Source organism: Anarrhichthys ocellatus, unplaced genomic scaffold, assembly GCF_004355925.1.
Source record: "Anarrhichthys ocellatus isolate YVR2014 unplaced genomic scaffold, GSC_Weel_1.0 scaffold64, whole genome shotgun sequence".
NCBI lineage: Eukaryota > Metazoa > Chordata > Actinopteri > Perciformes > Anarhichadidae > Anarrhichthys > Anarrhichthys ocellatus.
Window position 1 is genome coordinate 2,042,823 of NW_022280094.1, and position 17,303 is coordinate 2,060,125.

A 17,303-nucleotide genomic window follows, 5' to 3' on the forward strand; every position below is an offset into this window, starting at 1 on the left:
GTATAGTAACGAAGTAGAAATACTTCATTACTGTACTTAAGTTGTTTTTTTGGATATCTGTACTTTACTTTACTACTTATATTTCTGTTGACTTTTACTTTTACTTCACTACATTTTGCAAAGAAAACTGATACTTTTACTCAGATACATTTCCCCTGAAATGAAAACATCAGGGACTGTGGTGGAACACAGACTGCAAGCAAGCAGGTTTGGTGAATCAGTGGTCCTAGCTTGCAAGTTAAATCATTGGTTAATCACGTTAATGCACAATTGCAAACAAGTGCTCTCAAAGCCGCGGTGTTTTGATTGATGCCCAGGATGCTATATGCTATAGCTAGCGATTGACTACATTAGTATAATTCCACTCTACGATGACTGATTTCATGATGGAAGCAGAAATGGAAGCACCTGCTACTCCCCCAACAAACTACGGTGGTGACGAAGACCAACACCCGTGGATCGCTAGCGAGTTAGTGAGCTGAGGAAGTGTTGACAGTTGTGCAGCTCTAGTTGGCTAACGTTAGCTATAGCTAGCCACCACACCATATGATTGACAGGAGCCGCGAGAGTGCAGCTGTAGGGAAATCCTTCCCAGCTGTGCGCAAGCTGTCTGTGAAGCTGAAAACACCTCTACCTGCCTCAGCGGCCCGGGAAAGGCTATTTAGCATCGCAGGACTAGTCTTCAGCCCAAGAAGAGCGACACTGAATTCTCGCAATTTTGAAAACCAACTTCTTTTGAAGATGAACAGGACATTTTTCAGTTTCAAGTAATGACTGGATTGCTGCTTTAGTATTGATCATGATTTGATATTTGAGTCATTTTGTGGATGATCAGATGGAGTTATGATGGTAGCAGTCGCCCAATTGCAGATTCAGCTTGAGCAAAACCTTTGCCTATTGTGTTCAAATCAGGCCCATAGGAGTTTACAAGGCAGGTGTCCTTTCTCAAAACACTGACCTGATGCATCAAGTGGATATTTTTTGCTGAACACAATATTATGCATTTGCCCTCTACATCCTCTAGTCGGAATGAGCATACTTATAAACGCACTGTTACAACTCCTTCATAGTGTCATATTGCTTTTCGGAGAATTATGATGTTAAGTTCATAGTAGATGCAAAAGTATACTTATGTACAATATATTATGTTGAACATTGTTGCTCCTGATGGATCACAGCCAACCCAATTATTTTCAACACAGCTCCATGTCCTTGGTCATGGTGGCCACAGCACTTAAAATAATAAACTTCATAATTCTCAAAATACTGACCCTTTGCTTTTTTATTAACAGCATTTACTTGTACTTTTACTTTCAATACTTAAGTACATTTAATATCAGAAAATTACTTTTGATACTTAAGTACAATAAATATCAGATACTATAAGACTTTTACTCAAGTAGTATTATAATAGGTGACTTTTACTGGAGTAGTTTTCCAGTAAGGTATCTTTACTTTTACTCAAGTATGGCTTTTGAGTACTTTATACACCACTGTATATATATATATATATATTTTGCAGGTTGTGTGTTTGCTTGTTCCCCTATTTTTTATTTGTTAAAAACTAGTTGATAAAAATTCCAAAGGCCAAGAATGTCTTCAAATGGTTGCCAAAAGCAACCTGCCAACCTTTACAGTTGAGCCCTGCACAGCTAAAACATATGTATAAAAATCCCAAAAAATAACTTTGTTTTTCTATGAGGATTGAAAAACAATTTAATAATGTTTAAATGTAATTTTACATTTTTTTTACGAAGTCATACGACTTTATGATCCTAACGTTTCATCCTCTGGAGACCATGAGTGTCAGTACAACATTTCATAGCAATTCACCCAGTAGCTGTCGATATATTTCACTGTTGACCAAAGTGGTGGACCGAGTGGTCTTGGACATTGTATGTGGGTAGCCTCCTTGATCTTTCTCCAACTGTCCACTGACACATGGTTGTTAAACCAAAACCAGTGGACGCTGTGTCTGGCTTTGATTTGGTGTTCACAGACAGCTGATGTCTGTTCACTTGTTCATTCATCTTTTGCTTTCTCCTCAAGGTAAACATGTCGAGATTACAGCATCAGGATTGTGGGTAAAATAGGGTTAAGGGGAACTGAATGAGTGACGACTGTGAGAGGCAGATTTAAATTCTGTAAATAAAAGAGGTCGAAAAATAAATATGGATGTTACATTAAAAATAGAAATAAAAGTGAGTTATGTCCCCACCTACATACACACAAACACAATTGCAGCCTGTCAGCCATCTAGCTCCACTGTGTGTGTGCTTGGTAAAAATAAAAAAGAATGTGCCTGCGATATGCATGCTTATGTGTACATATATTTATGCATAATGTGCTTTTGAATGTATTACTATGGAGTCTGGAATTTGTGTTTATGCCTGCCTGTTAGCCTGCCTGTACTCCACAGTGAATAAGTTTGCCCTGCCACACACCCCAAGTTGTGCAAATGAATCTTGCTTTACTGCTATTAACGCAGGGCAACCTCATTCACAAGTCGAACATATACTGTATACATACACACACATACTACAATAATAATAACAATAAATCGACATGGGTCTGAGATGGTGTCCAAGGAATCTCATCTCCCCATAAATTATAGCCATAAACTTTTGCCGCTACGCAGCCTAATTAATTCTCGTGCTGCTCCACAAAAGGAAATGTCGAGTGACAAATGAGCATCGGACTTGAAAGCTGCCAGGTCTGCAAAACATTTTGCACTCCAATTTATAAGCAATTTTACTGTAAATCATCAACCACAAGTGGTTACTTTAAGGAACAGGACAACGTGGTAAGTGGAGTGATGAGGGAGAGACACGGAGAGACACGGAGAGAGAGAGAGAGAGAGAGAGAGAGAGAGAGAGAGAGAGAGAGAGGCAATCAACGAAAGAGAGAAGAAATAAATACAAATTAGAAATACAATATTTACCATTTCATTATTAATCGAATTGCAGTATTATAAATCCAACCCACTATATGTGGAGATATAAAGTGTTCAATATTTAATACAAAGGCATTTAAAATCAATAATCACATGAATAAATACAAAATATAACAATTATACCGTCAAATATATCTTACAAACTCACTTTATTCTGAATCCCAGCAGTCTTTAAATGTGTTAGTATTTCATAAAATATGCATAACCAAGACAAATACTGCTATTTCATGTTACTTACCAAACAAAAACAGTTTTTTTTTTGAGAAAAACTGATATTTTTCTACCCGAGTCATATTGTCATAATTGTGGCCAAGTCTTGCCAACTTTGCACTCATCCCCTCGGCAAAACAATTCATACATCTGGGGAAAAGCAGCAGGGTTCACCGAAAGCTTTCAAAGTAGACTTCAGTTTTATATAAATCACTGTAAAATGCTTGTCACTTGAGATATATTAAATTCATACAGAAATGAATGTGTTCAAAGGTCTTCATACTGATATGTTTATTAGAATGTGTGTTACAGTATGTTGTGTCCTTCACTTCTTGTCAGGAATACAGGTACTTGAACCCAAAAGCACAACTCGGAGACAAAATACAAGTATAGTTTTTTTTTTAGTGTTCAGGTAGGGTCAAAACCGGGAGGTCAGTCAAGAAGGCAAACAAATCCAATAAGGGGCAGGCAGAAATCCAAGGTCGAAACAACAGGCAGACAGGGTCAGAACAGGCAGATCAGGAACAATATAAAGATACGCTGGAGATCTTGGCAATGACACACAAGACAATCTGGCTGGGAACAAGTGCAAGTGAGTGGACCTAAATAGTGAGGACTAATGAGGGAATGGGCTGCAGGTGAGATAGGCATGGAAGACCAGATGAGGGGAATGAGTGATGATAGGGTGTGAATGGCAGGACCTGAAATGGCAGGAGAGTTAATTAAACAGGCAGGATGAAAACAATCTAATATGAAGGGGAATTCTTGACACTTCTAGAGGTTTCAAAATGAAAATGCGACATCCTCATGGTAGTATGAATCCTGAAAGGATAGTTTAAGCATGACATCTATGACTGTTGGTAGCTCCCATGATTTTCACCACATTTCTTTGTCTTAGATTGTTGCTTTTTCGTGTTTGTTACCAGAGCACAAATTACATAGGACAAAATACATTCATCAATGTGGCAAAAGGATATTGGATTAAGTGCAGCGTTCTTTGAGACAATCAGTGCCCACGGTTGACCAACCAGCCAGACCTGCCGGACCAAACGCCACCCTACTGCCACAGGGAGGAGAGCCTAGATGGAAGCTAAGCTAACCCAGCTAGGACCAAAGGCTACTCCACTACCCAGCATACTGCTGTCTGTGTCCGGTCGCAGAAAAGTAAGATAGACAACGACTGTTGTGTCTACATCCTCACAGAGACCTGGCTCCATTATTGCATCCCGGATCAAGCTGCACTTGACGGGCGAACAGCAGGACAGAGCACAGGACTCTGGTGGGACGAGAGGAGGTGGACTCTGTTTTTACATCATGATGCCTGGTGCTCAAACATAATCAAAGTCGATGGATAGTTTTCCTGATGTCGATTTGTTTATGTTAAGATGTCCGCCATATTATCTGCCCAGAGAATAGTTTTTGTCTTTGCTGTTTACATTCCTTATGATGCAAATTTTAAAAAGTACTACAGGAATACACTACTGTTTTGTTTGTCTTTTTTTTGTGACGCAAATGGGCTGCAACCTCATTTTGCTGTGCATACCTGTGTTGCAAAATGACGATAAATGATCCTTGAATCCTTATAAGATACAGAAACTCTGCATAGCAGTTTAGAATACAATGAGGATTCATTGTGCAACTCTTAAAAGTTATGGTGCTAAGTGTCATCTGTGTCATTGATCTGGAGATGTAAATACACCGTTGGTGTTTCACAGTATCATCCAGGAATGTGTGTTTGCCATTTCATTGTGTTGGCGGATGGCGTCACGTGTTGCAGCAAAAAAAAGATGTTAATTTTTTCCTACCGGGTAACTCTTTTCTTTTTATGATTGATTTCATAAAACACGGATGCAGCTACAGCTGTGTCTACTTTCTTGTAGTTGCCATCTTTACGCAGCTTTACCACATGGATAAAGGCAGTACTCTAAACAGCACTAAAACATTGCTGAGCTGTACCTAAAAGTGTAATGGGAGGCAGCTCCTAATGCTGAAAGAAAGCTCACTTTGACTCCGCATTGATCAACACTCTGGACTGATTGATGCAAATAACAGGGAAGTGATGGACAGCGACTGGGCTGCCTCAACCAAGCCTGCTGAAATTAGCCCGCATGCTTCCCACCACACACAGACCCTTTATCAATGTCTGAGGCCCTGGGGCCAATTTGAATGTGACTGAGGCACTCAGTGGACGTGACAGTGACGAAGGAGGCCCATTGGAAGCCATGGTTCAAGGACTCATTATGGTGGAGGCTACAGGCTGTGTTTTCTGCATTTGATACAACACCAGCCTTTAAAAGCACTAATTGGAGTGTAAATGTGTCCTTTCTCTTGCATCTGCTTTATTTGTTCTTATCTTGTTACTGAAATGAGCATGTCAGATCATCCATTTATCTCATTTTGAAGTTTATAGGACATTTTGATAAAGAGGCAACAAGTCAAGAAAACCAAAACTGATAATCAAAACTATAAAATAACTATTTTTAAAAAGATATGTAATTACATTGTCCCATTTAAAACCAAATTGTGGCAAGTAGGCTCAACAGTCCTCCAGACTGTACTGCAGTAAACCTAAATCAAAACTGCTTCCCCTGTCCTGCTCTCACCAGCAAAAAATCTAAATTATGCTTCAAACTAAGTTGTTGGATAATCTAAAAGTGAACCCCATTACAGATGGTATAATTGGGGGACACCAGTCAACTAACGTTCTGGAACAACCAATCTGACAGTTTGCATATGGACAGTAGGGACCAACCAATATTTTGGGAAAACAGAATTGTCCCTACGAGTATTTGAGTGAACTCGTTTGCATTATCATTAGAATAAACAGACAGCAAACTATTGACCCTCTGAGACAACGCTGCTGAAACATTGAGAGGAATGTGATTTTAGTTGGATTATGTAAGATTAATACCTGATCAGAAGTAGTTCCTATTAAATTGTGACTTTATTCTCTTAATATTACAACTTATTTGTCAAAACTATTTCTACTTTATTCTCCACTTCTCAGCAAACACAGCTTTATTGGATTGAATATATGTATAAATCTTTTGAACATGAGCAGAAATCGCAATTGAACACATATGATCTATTTGGTTTAAAAAAAATGACATCATTGACCTGAATAGGTGCCACATGCACAGTTAAAGTGGTTACTTACACCAATAACAAAAGACAAAAGAGAGTAAATCACAAATAGTGATGTTACTCCTACTTCAGTCAGGAACACTCTCGTCATAGATTTTAACCATTTATTGCAACAAATGGACATAGAGTTAAACTTGGCGATGATGGCTCCGCTCTTTGAATGCTCCCCGGATTAGCCAGCAGCTACCAAGCCAAAACGGGGAGCACCGAGCAACAACCCCCAAAAACAACGGAACCCAACGGCAAGTCTGGTATGACGCCCATGCGAAGCATCAGCCGGACAATGGAAATCTATGTGTAACAGCAAGCTTGCTGTAGACCTCAGCAGACATTATTTTAAGATTAAGGGCGCAAGCGTGCATCCCAAACGAGGCCATCCTACAGTTTATGTGAATTATCTATGTGTAGCAGTAAGCATGCTGCAGACCTCAGCATTTCTCTTCTTTAAATTATGATAAGAATAAAGGGCGCAAGCATGCATCCCCAAAAAGAAGGTCAACCTACCGTAGCAGCAAGCATGCTGCAGACCTCAGTAGACATTATTTTAAGATTAAGGGCGCAAGCATGCATCCCAAAGAGGTCATACTACCTAAATCTTGCAGTGAAACCCAGCCAACCACTTCCAATTGCAGCATTTGTATTAAGTTATTATTCTCATTAATTATCGTGCATTGGGGTACTAATGGTAGTCTCCAAGGTTGCGCTCATATCTTTTTGAATTGCAATTATATTCAATTCATTCATTTATTTTTGTATAGCCCAAAATCACGATCACAAATTTGCCTCAGAGGGCTTTACAATCTGTACACATACGATATCCTCTGTCCCAGGACCCTCACATCGGAACAGTAAAAACCTTTAACAGGGAGAAAAGAGGAAGAGACCTGTGGGAGAGCAACAGAGGAGGGATCCCTCTCGCAGGATGGACAGAAGTGCAATAGATGTCATGTGTACAGAATGAACAACATCCGTGACTCCCAGGCAAACATAACGTTCGTAAGCTGCTGAGGACCAGCGACCCATGTGTAGATGCTGGGACCAGAGCGGCTGCAGAGGTAGATGCTCCGATGCGGAAGGTGTGCGAGGTGTATAGCTGAGGAGGATGTCCACCTTGTTTGCAGAAGCGATGGAGTCGGTTGGAGCTGCGGGGACTGCAGTACCCAGCAATCCATGCGGCATGCGTCAATGGAGAGCGCAGCGGCTGCCGTAGCAGCGTGCCGGCAGGCTTCGTTGTAGCGGGCCATGTTAACGCCGTGGAGCCGTTACCTTGTTAGCGGGCTGGAGCCACAGCTGCAGCCATAGATGTCCCGGAATCGAGCGGGTTTCCGGAACCAGGAACGGACATCAATCTCACTAAGATTCTCGCTAAGGTCCTCATGAAGTTTGACCTGAGATGCTAGCATCAGTGAATGCATCATCTTCCAGCTCGAGATGAGACATCCCAGTGAGAATTTTTCCATTGAAAAGGCGTTGTTTAAAAGACGTCTACGCCCACCGTTGAAAAGACGTTCAGAATTGGTTCAAAAGTGAAAGTTTTTTCGCCGACTATTTATAGGCGTTGATTGAACGTTCATGCTTAGACCAGATTTCAACAGGATTTGCAATACTAAAATTTTCCGTGCTAATAATAGTAGATCATCATTTTAAAGGCTTTACTAAGAAACCACATCCACATTCATCAGTTGAAAGCCAATATTGCAAATCCCGTGTACAGCCCCACTCGCTGTCTGTTGTGTATTTTACATTTGAAGTGTCCTAAATACTCTTTTATAATGTTGGGCTACAGGGACAGTCCACAAAGAGTCTCCAACATTAACTAACACACTTGTCTATGTTTACTGTTCCTAACAAGCTAACGCTACAAGCTAGTAGCCTCGCCCTCATGGTGAGCATAACATGATATTAATGGTATGGTAATGATATTTTATAGAGTATGTCGTTAGCGTGAAGCCTCGTTTATTCCGTCAGCTTGTTCACTTCGCTCCTCAAGTGCCGTGTCTCCAGAGACGGTGAATGTTTAAAAGTTGTAGTAGGATCTGTGAGGCTAAGTCCGTATTTTACGTGAACATACAGACAGAATGTGCTCTGCTCTCATTACGATGTCCTGGGAGCTTCTTGTTGACAGCACACAGTCTATAGTTCCATATTTAGGACGTTTTATATGAAACATTAAATGCGTTGAAATCACATCTTCATGTAGACTACATTTCACCGACCAGCGTAATATGACTTTGAAGAAATACGTTCAAAGTAACCAATATCGTGTCTCTTTCAACCTATAACTGACCAACCCATCAATATTTTAAAAGAAATTGGTGTTTTGTGACATGTTGATATTGTAACCGTAATTTAGCCGGTTGAATAGAGAGTGAAAATAGGTCTTAGACGTGCAGACCCAATTTCAACCCGTTTTCAACCAGAAATCAACATTGAAATCTGGGTTAGTGCTCACTGGGATGATAAGCACGGATATGGTGAGGAGCGTGAATCTCCAGAAGTCAAAGCTTTGCCAGCAGTGCGGTCTGTAACAGCGTTGGTGTAGAATGAATCAGTGAGGAGTGAGTCATATTTAAATAAACCTCCTTGAAGTGAGAGTGGGCTGTGATTGGTGTGTGGCCGATTGGAAGCTGTGATTCAATCGGCTGGCTGTCAGCTGGTTACAGCTGGGGGCGTATGACTTCCGTATCCTGCATGAACTAACGCGATGCTTCATTTACAACACCTCCACCTGATTGTCTCCTCCAGTGGGAGCCACAGAATGAAGGGGAGATGCAGCAGCAGCCACTGATTCACTGTCAGCAAAAGTGCTCTATGAATGATAGCCGTAATTGAAATAAAGAATGACCAACCACGATCTTGCAAATTGAATCGTCCTATCAAATGTAATCTTTATTCAAGTGAGGCGTTTGCATTAAATTATTCCCGTCCCAGTCTGAATAAGGTGGTGACCTTATATGCTTCATCTACACTGTTACGGTATTGACTTTAATGGCTTAGATGAGGTCATTTAGTTATAAAGGTGTGCTTTAAAACGTTAGTATACTTATTTTTGGCTGTGCATTTCAAATCCAATAGTTTGTGGTATGCATGATCTCAAAGAAAATTGACCCCACCCTCTCCGTCAAGCTATCAGAGCGACCATGGAGCACACAGTCACTAACTGCACTCCCTGAAAAATATTTTCTAATTTTTGGAAAAACTAAAAAGTGATTTCAGAGAGAAGCAGACAGAAGATTCACAATATGTGTTTGAAGAATATGTCCAGGATGTCAAAGGGATTCTTCAGTGAAAACAAACAACAAAGATAAAGATAGTGGCTAAAGCCTACAGATCACAGTGTAAAAGTGAACCGCATCACCTGGCCATAGAGACAGAAGACAATGAAAGTTTGGAATAACACCGTTCCTGTAAAGCCGTGCCGGTCTTTATTCACTGGTATAATTATTAAAAAACACAAGCAGCATCTGTATAAATTCAGTAAACCTTCAGTAGCTAGTGTAGCATACACATAGCAAGTGATAACGCTAGTTAATGCTGCCTGCGCTAGCGTACGCTGCTAATGTTAACTCCACTCGTGTTTACATAGAAACAAAAACGTTTTATGACATCCACACAACCAGACTGAAAATGATGGAAATCTGAAACCATTACATGAGTCTCGGGAACAGAGCCGTAGTCAGACCCTGGTCAGAGCTGGCCTAAGCTACGCTATAATTAGCTTAGCAAAGGGTCAATTGAACCGTACCATATCAATATATGATAGAACGTCAAAACATTTTCAAGCAAGACAGCGGGACACTGAAGTGGAACAGTGACTATTTGTCTTTGTGGCCTCCCCGTCCTTTTTAATTTGAATGAATTATTTTCTGTGAAATTCCTGCTGCCTATCTACTCCATTAGAAACTTTGGCAAGGGTAAAAAAGGGAATTGCCGTCTAATTAATTATTTCCAGCTTTTGTTTCTCATTAAATGCATGGTTAGTCTACTCTGTTAAGGTGGGTGTGTCACAACACTGCTGTTTTACCAGTGCAGACACACTCGGTGAGCCTGGTTCTGACTGTCACACCCACACACCTACAAGAAACATGATGCTGAGCAGCGGAGCAGAATAAAGTTTGGAAAGGAAAAGTCAAGGAAAGTTCTTCTGCAGTTAACTCAACACACTGTAGTTGTCCAATGAAGTGCAGGCCCAGTGTTTGCCAGATTGTGTCTGTTTACAAGCCATGTTTGTTTGTTTTTTGCAAAGCAGCGTTCTTGTAAAGTTGAATGATATGAAATTTGTTTGTGCACGTCTCCGTCCCTGCAGCTGCTTAGACCGGGAGAACACCACTGTAAACTTATATGAGACTTACCACGAGCAAAAAAAGGGACCCTAAACCATGTCCCATCTTCTATGATTAATGACTGCCAACTGTCATGCATGCATCAAGAACGGAGCCATACATCATGCAATAACTACAGCTGGCAAATACTGACAAGTACACTGAAGCCATGCCACAGCATAGACCTAATAGCACGTTTCAATGTTCAAGCTGTTTTGATTTAATATTCAAGTACATGTGTTGGAAATTATTCAGTATGTACAATTTTGGCAAAATAGATAGCAAGAAAAAAAAAGTACATGTGCGCACAGATGCATACACACCTCTATTCTTGTGTAATCCGTCATCTTGCCTATGGTTTTAATTCCTGTTAACTGCATGGTTGCATGCCGCTGCATCGTTCATTCTAATGGAATTGAATAACAGAGCTGCTTGGCTGCACTTGCACAGGCCTGCTTTAATTGGAATGAAGGTTTTTTTATTTTACAAAAATATGCAGGCCAATTTTTCTCAGCTTAAAGACAATGTGTGGCTCCAATTTGAGTCAGTTTCTCCCCCTCTGTAGCTATGTAAACTATAAAACAAATGACGAACAAATATCTTGACAATTTGGGTATGCAACTTAAAATACATTTTGTTTAAATGATGCCACATGTGTAATAATGGTTCTATGCATTCTGGATTGGACAGTCCACATCCCCTGGTGTTGATCGTTTGTATGTCTTGATTGGTTGGATTGATTAGGTTTTTGATTGGGTTAGGAATTTTTCACAAAATAATTAATTCGTTCTACAGTACAGGATAACTTCACTTCCCTTCACTTGGAAATAATCAATTCAAGAATCTATTATTCTCTTAAATTAAGTACATTTTATTCATTATCTCAAAAAGTGGATTTAGTGTATTTATACTTCAATTATATTTGGAAAATATAATTGATTTTTGTAATTTCTCTTTTTTTTATACTTTTACTCCTACATGGAATATTTGTATTAGTGCCGGTAAAATCACGTCCTCTTAACAAAGCCATGAATGTTAAGAACTCCATAAAGACAATACTATCTCATGTCGATGGTAGACTACTTAGGACTCTCGCGCCACACGAACCTGTCCTTGAACTGACATTACTACTTTGTTCAGTATTATCATTTACTCCTCACAATTCACCTTTTGAATTGTTTTTGTATTATTGTTCTCTTATCCTCTCAACACGGTACAAGATTAGGTGATGTCCAGGTTCTTTGCTTCTGATCACTACTAAATATGTTGAGGAAACAAAAACACATTTTAAATCATAAATAAGCACTGGTTTTGTTATTGTTGGAGCAAACATGAACCATATAAAGATATTTAGCCAAATATTCCTACATAAGTTATTTAGAGACCTTTTACTTATCTACAAAAGATGGAAAATAAAATATTGCATGCAACTCTAGTTCCATTTAGTTTTGTTTAGTATAAATGACAGACTACCAAAAATACACTTTTGCTCTTCATTCAGGTTTTGTGTTTCTCCAATCTCTTATAAATTCCCCCAAAGCATATTTTAAAGTTTACTGATATCTTTAAACAAAGCCTTTTATATTGTGTTCACATGTAGCCATCCTTTATTTTATGGTCCTGCTGATTTCATCATCATGCTCAAATATTGCTTCTAAATGATCCTATTCATCACTTCACCCAAATATATACTCATCCCTATCATTGCTGATTAGGGAAATATTTCAGTTGGCCGATACCATTCTCGGCCAATCGCTGTGGGCTGATTTAGGGGCGGTGTGAATGCACCTTAACACTACAGGGGCTTGCACAGGCGCACTGATCGCTCCTGTTGCTGGACATTTAAAGAAAATCGACAAAAAATTACTTTTTGCAACAAATAACCGTTTGAGGATATGTTGCTAGGGATCATAGTCACTTAGCATCATAGGTACCTCACCACCCCTAAAATCAAAAGGTATAAATTAAGCTTTAAGATCTCTGCTGGTCCACCCTAAAGACAGTACCCTCCTGGAGAGGAAGACTTTAGTGGTGTATGACTGTCGAGGGAGTTCTGAACAGGACCAAATAGCAAGACCACAAGACAGAAATTTAGGAAAAGAAAATACTTTATTTTATAAAGGGACAGCATGCAGGATTGACGGTGTGGTTCTCCGTGGACCGATACCAGAAGGCAGGCAGGATTACTGTGTGCATCTCTTTGTCCGACACAGGGTGGCAAGCAAGCGAGTAGGCATAAGGTAGAAGACGGTACCGGGTTGAAGCTGGTTCGGGAATGAAGACAGTAGTTGACGCTGGTTCGGGAATGAAGACGGTACTGGGTTGAAGCTGGTTCGGGAATGAAGACTGTACGGACTGACAACAGAGGTCTGGAGGACCAGGGTTCAAATACTGCCCAGATCTCATTAGTGGGATCTGGGTCTGGTGTGTCAGCCCGCAGGAGGTAATCAGCTGAAATGTCTCTAGCTGTGTACCAATCAGGGGTGTGGCCATGGGAGGTGTCTGGTCTGACAGGGATCCTGACAATGACATCAACATGATATCACATGCGACTATTAAGGAGCATTACTTCAGTGAAACAGCAAGGACTCTGCAGATGAGACTGAATGAACAGTGGAAACAGACAACATCAGCTGTCAAAAGAGGTCATAGGTCATTGAGTAGGAGTCAATGGAGAAACATGTCTAAAATGTATTAATTAGTCAGAATGTAACATAACTTCACATAACAGCAAATCAGGGTGTGTTTCATAATTACGTAATATACTGAAGCTATTGACCTGATGCTCACACAGGAAACATCATTGTTTATTCCTTCCTTTGCTCAGGTTAGTTGTAAACTCGCATCACTGTATGTACACAGAGCACTCAATACTCATCAGTACACACAGTGACAATTTAGGGGCCAGATTAGTGCTATGCAATATCCACCCTCCACCACAGTTAATTAATTGTCTAATGGTTTTGAATTGATAAGGCATGTCTCAGGTTTGAGTTGCAAATCTCCCTCTAATCCAGGTATTTCCCTCTCAGGATAAGCATGGGATTGCTTTAATTACCAACATGGCCATGTGCGTTGGGTACAGTAACATGCCAGCAAACACCTGGAGCTGAAGTTACAATGTGCCTAGTTGATAAGAGCTTTCTACAGCGGTGCATTTAGCCACTTCCTCAAACACACTCAGAATGCCACAGAAGAAAATGCTAAACTGGCAGAAAATAAAAAAATACTTTGTAAAAAACTAATTTGCCCAGAAGGAGCTATAAACAGTGAACAATTCTTAAAATGAGAATGTTAAGATTTGGGCTTTTGACTTTGGGGTTTCCTGATTATATTTGCTGTGTCTGTCACAACGTGCCTTAAAAGTATGTGTGTGATGAAATAGGCCACACATAGTCCATGTAATAAGGAAAATGATTTTTTAAGTAAATGGGGTGAACAATATAAAATAGTGTTTCTGTCAGTCTGTATGTAATGTATATTTGAGTGTGTGTATGAGTGGGAAACACAACGAACAACCAAATAACAACATCAGTTGGCGGGCCACAGGAAGAGAGTGAAAGGACAGGTCTGATTTCTAACCTCCTGAGCCAACAACAAGGACAAGATAGGGCCAGCCTCGAGGCTATACCAGTCTAAAAGTAAGAGATGCAGCTTTTCATTGTAGATTCCCAAACACAATGTGTCATGAAATTATGGATTATTTTCTGTCCATATTTTTTGTCCACCTTTAGAGGGAATACTTGGAACACCTGCTCAGTAGGTGATACTCAATGTAACTTCCAGAGGCCTGCACTACGAAGCAGGCTTTGGAGTTAGCGAAGTAACTTTAGCCTTAACCCTAGGTTATCAGTCCTATGATGGTGGTTCACTTCTTACTGGGATAGATTGCTATGGTAATTTATACTGCACACCTGACCAAACTAAGAGATCAACTCGTACAAAAGCACTGCCTACTGACCAATCAAAGCGATGCACAGATTGTGAGATGTTACACAAACCAGGTCATTATCCAGGCTAAGAGCAACACAGTTTAAAAGGACAGAAAGTCAAAAGGACAACTGTCAAAAAATCCCAGAATGTGTAAATGAACAGGTTCATAATATCACTGCCCCACAACAGATCTGATTATAATTACATGAGTGTATTCTGTTAAACTAATGTGTTGCAGATGTATTTTTATGATGTGTATGACTATGTTTCAGCCTTTTTAAGACTTGGTAGCATTTAAAAAAATAAATAGTATAGGCCGTTTTTCCAATAGCTCCAGAGAGGTGTAGAATCAATCTAACAGCGCCATAGATTACATTCATACAAGCACAATAACACAAAATTGGTATATATTCTCTTTTGAAATATTCATATTTGTACTTATGTGTGTCAGGTTCCTAAGCCATAGGTTGCAGTGGCTGGCACCATCAGTGTCTCTCGCCACACTGATGGTGTTTGAGACATATTATGTTGTGCTCCCATTGAAAATAACTAAAAAGACACTGGCCTCAGGTAAAAAAACAAAAAACGCTTTGATGGACATGGCCCCTCAGCATACAGTTTCTGGTACGGGATGTTTGAACTCAATAACAAGGCCCAGGAGCAGAGGAAGTAAGATTAGAAAAGTTAGAGGTTTGCTAATGAAAATTCACAAAAAGCAAACAGATCAAAAAAAGGTGGGAATAATTCATTATCATTTGAGCAAACCTATGTTGGCACAAAATACGATCTGGTAGTGTTGTAAACCAGGTATACTGTATATACTAGGAAGTTAATGAGGGAAATGAGCAGGTTGGGATCAGGTGACTGGGGAGAGGCAGGAGCCGACTGAAAAACCAAAAGACAAGCTCAAGTCAGAAAGTCCATATATAGTGTGAAAGTGTATGGTTTCTGGCTTGGCAGCTCGCAGCTAACGGTGCTTACACTGTATTAATGCTCTGATATCATATAGAAAACCTTCAAACGGCTATTTCAGACAAAGAGCATTTCCCACAACCTGTTCATTTCAGGAAATACACCAGCCAAGCAAATTCTACACACATTTTGCACTTAAGTGTGTATTCCATGTAATATCACGGTGGGAAATTGCCAGTGCAATCATACACAAACAACTCATTGAGAAAACCCTTGCCCTGAGCAAAAAACACAGCAGTTGGTCTCCAATATGTGAATGACAAATGAATATCACTCAGTGGGTCAGATGGTGTAGACACACTCAATGCTCTGTGCTAATCAGGCCAACCTACAGACCTCACATACCATCAGGACATCCTCCAGGGGGAAATTAGTACTTTCCACTTTGCTAAACGACTATACTTTCCTCCCTGGGTGAACGCATTGTTTGTTACATGGGCAATTTCTTTATGTAAATTGTACTGCAATGGGTCACATACCAATTATAAGTAAAACATTCCGTTTTCTACTGATTCTAGAAAGCAAATTAGAGGCACATTTATGCATATTTACACAGGAGAAAGCTACGCTAAAGGCAGACATAAGCTCAATATGTACCATTATTTATTCACCAGTTAAAGGTAAAACTGTGTTTTTAGTTATCTACCTGGTAAACTTGTGTCAAAGAATCAGTGTCAGTCTCAAGATGTCAGCTGTTAACTAAATGTAATATCTACACCAGTGTACTTTGAAGGTCACTTAGGCTAACTAGCTACAGAAATAACTGTATGTATATATAGATTGCATTTCTGAGTTAATATCAAAATCTCTGTTGATATCTCACCCTCTTACGTTTTCACTGCATGAGGAGAGGGTTAACATTAACAGCCCAAAACACAGAGGCCATCTGGAGTAAAAACATGGTAACTACCAAACATGTTGCAAAGGTTGGTCAGTTTTTGTTGTGGTTCAATTCATAGAATGTATCAGCTATGGCAGAGATCTGGCAACATTACAACCAAAGGCCTTTACATGCTGGAGGTAACATGTCGCAAATTGGCATCGCTGTCCGTATGAATAGTTTTGGTGTGAAATATTCGCAGGCAGGTATTTTGCATTTTTGTGTTGTTTTTTTGTCATGCCCCCATTGTGTAAAGACCTTAATAACTAAAATGGACTTGAAACAATTCCACATTTTGCTGTCAAAATGTGGAATTGTTTCATATTTGAATAGAAAAAGTCTCCAGAATTTAACTACACAGACAACTTGCTGACAAAGAGGTACCGTAAAAGTGTTCTCACTTTAGTTTGGCCTCCCGTCAGTTGGAGTTTGAATCTGATCTTTTTGCTGTAATTGTATACTTGATCACTCACATTTAGTTCGTGCTTCTTTCATGCAGTGTTTATTTAATTATGTCTCCCCCTGCTGTGTTTTAACTCTAAAAAGTATTCTTAGTAAAGTATTTCTCTATAATGTAGCTAAAAGCACTGCAGGATCCAATGCGTATATTCCAGCAGGCAAACTGCTGTATCGTTATACTACGGTAGTGCGCACACAACAGGGCTTTTGATTTGAACTACGGACCCAACACAGGGGAATGTGGGTTAAGGATTGTGATTGACATGACCCTGGGTAAGGGTCAACTTTGGAAAAACACCAAATCAGGATCCGGGTTAAGAGCTGGATGACGTTCTGTCCATGAATCTTGGGTCAAACTTTAGTGATAAGAGATAAGTGATAATTAAAATACACGAAGACCACTGTACATTTCTTGGGGTGAGATGCGAGG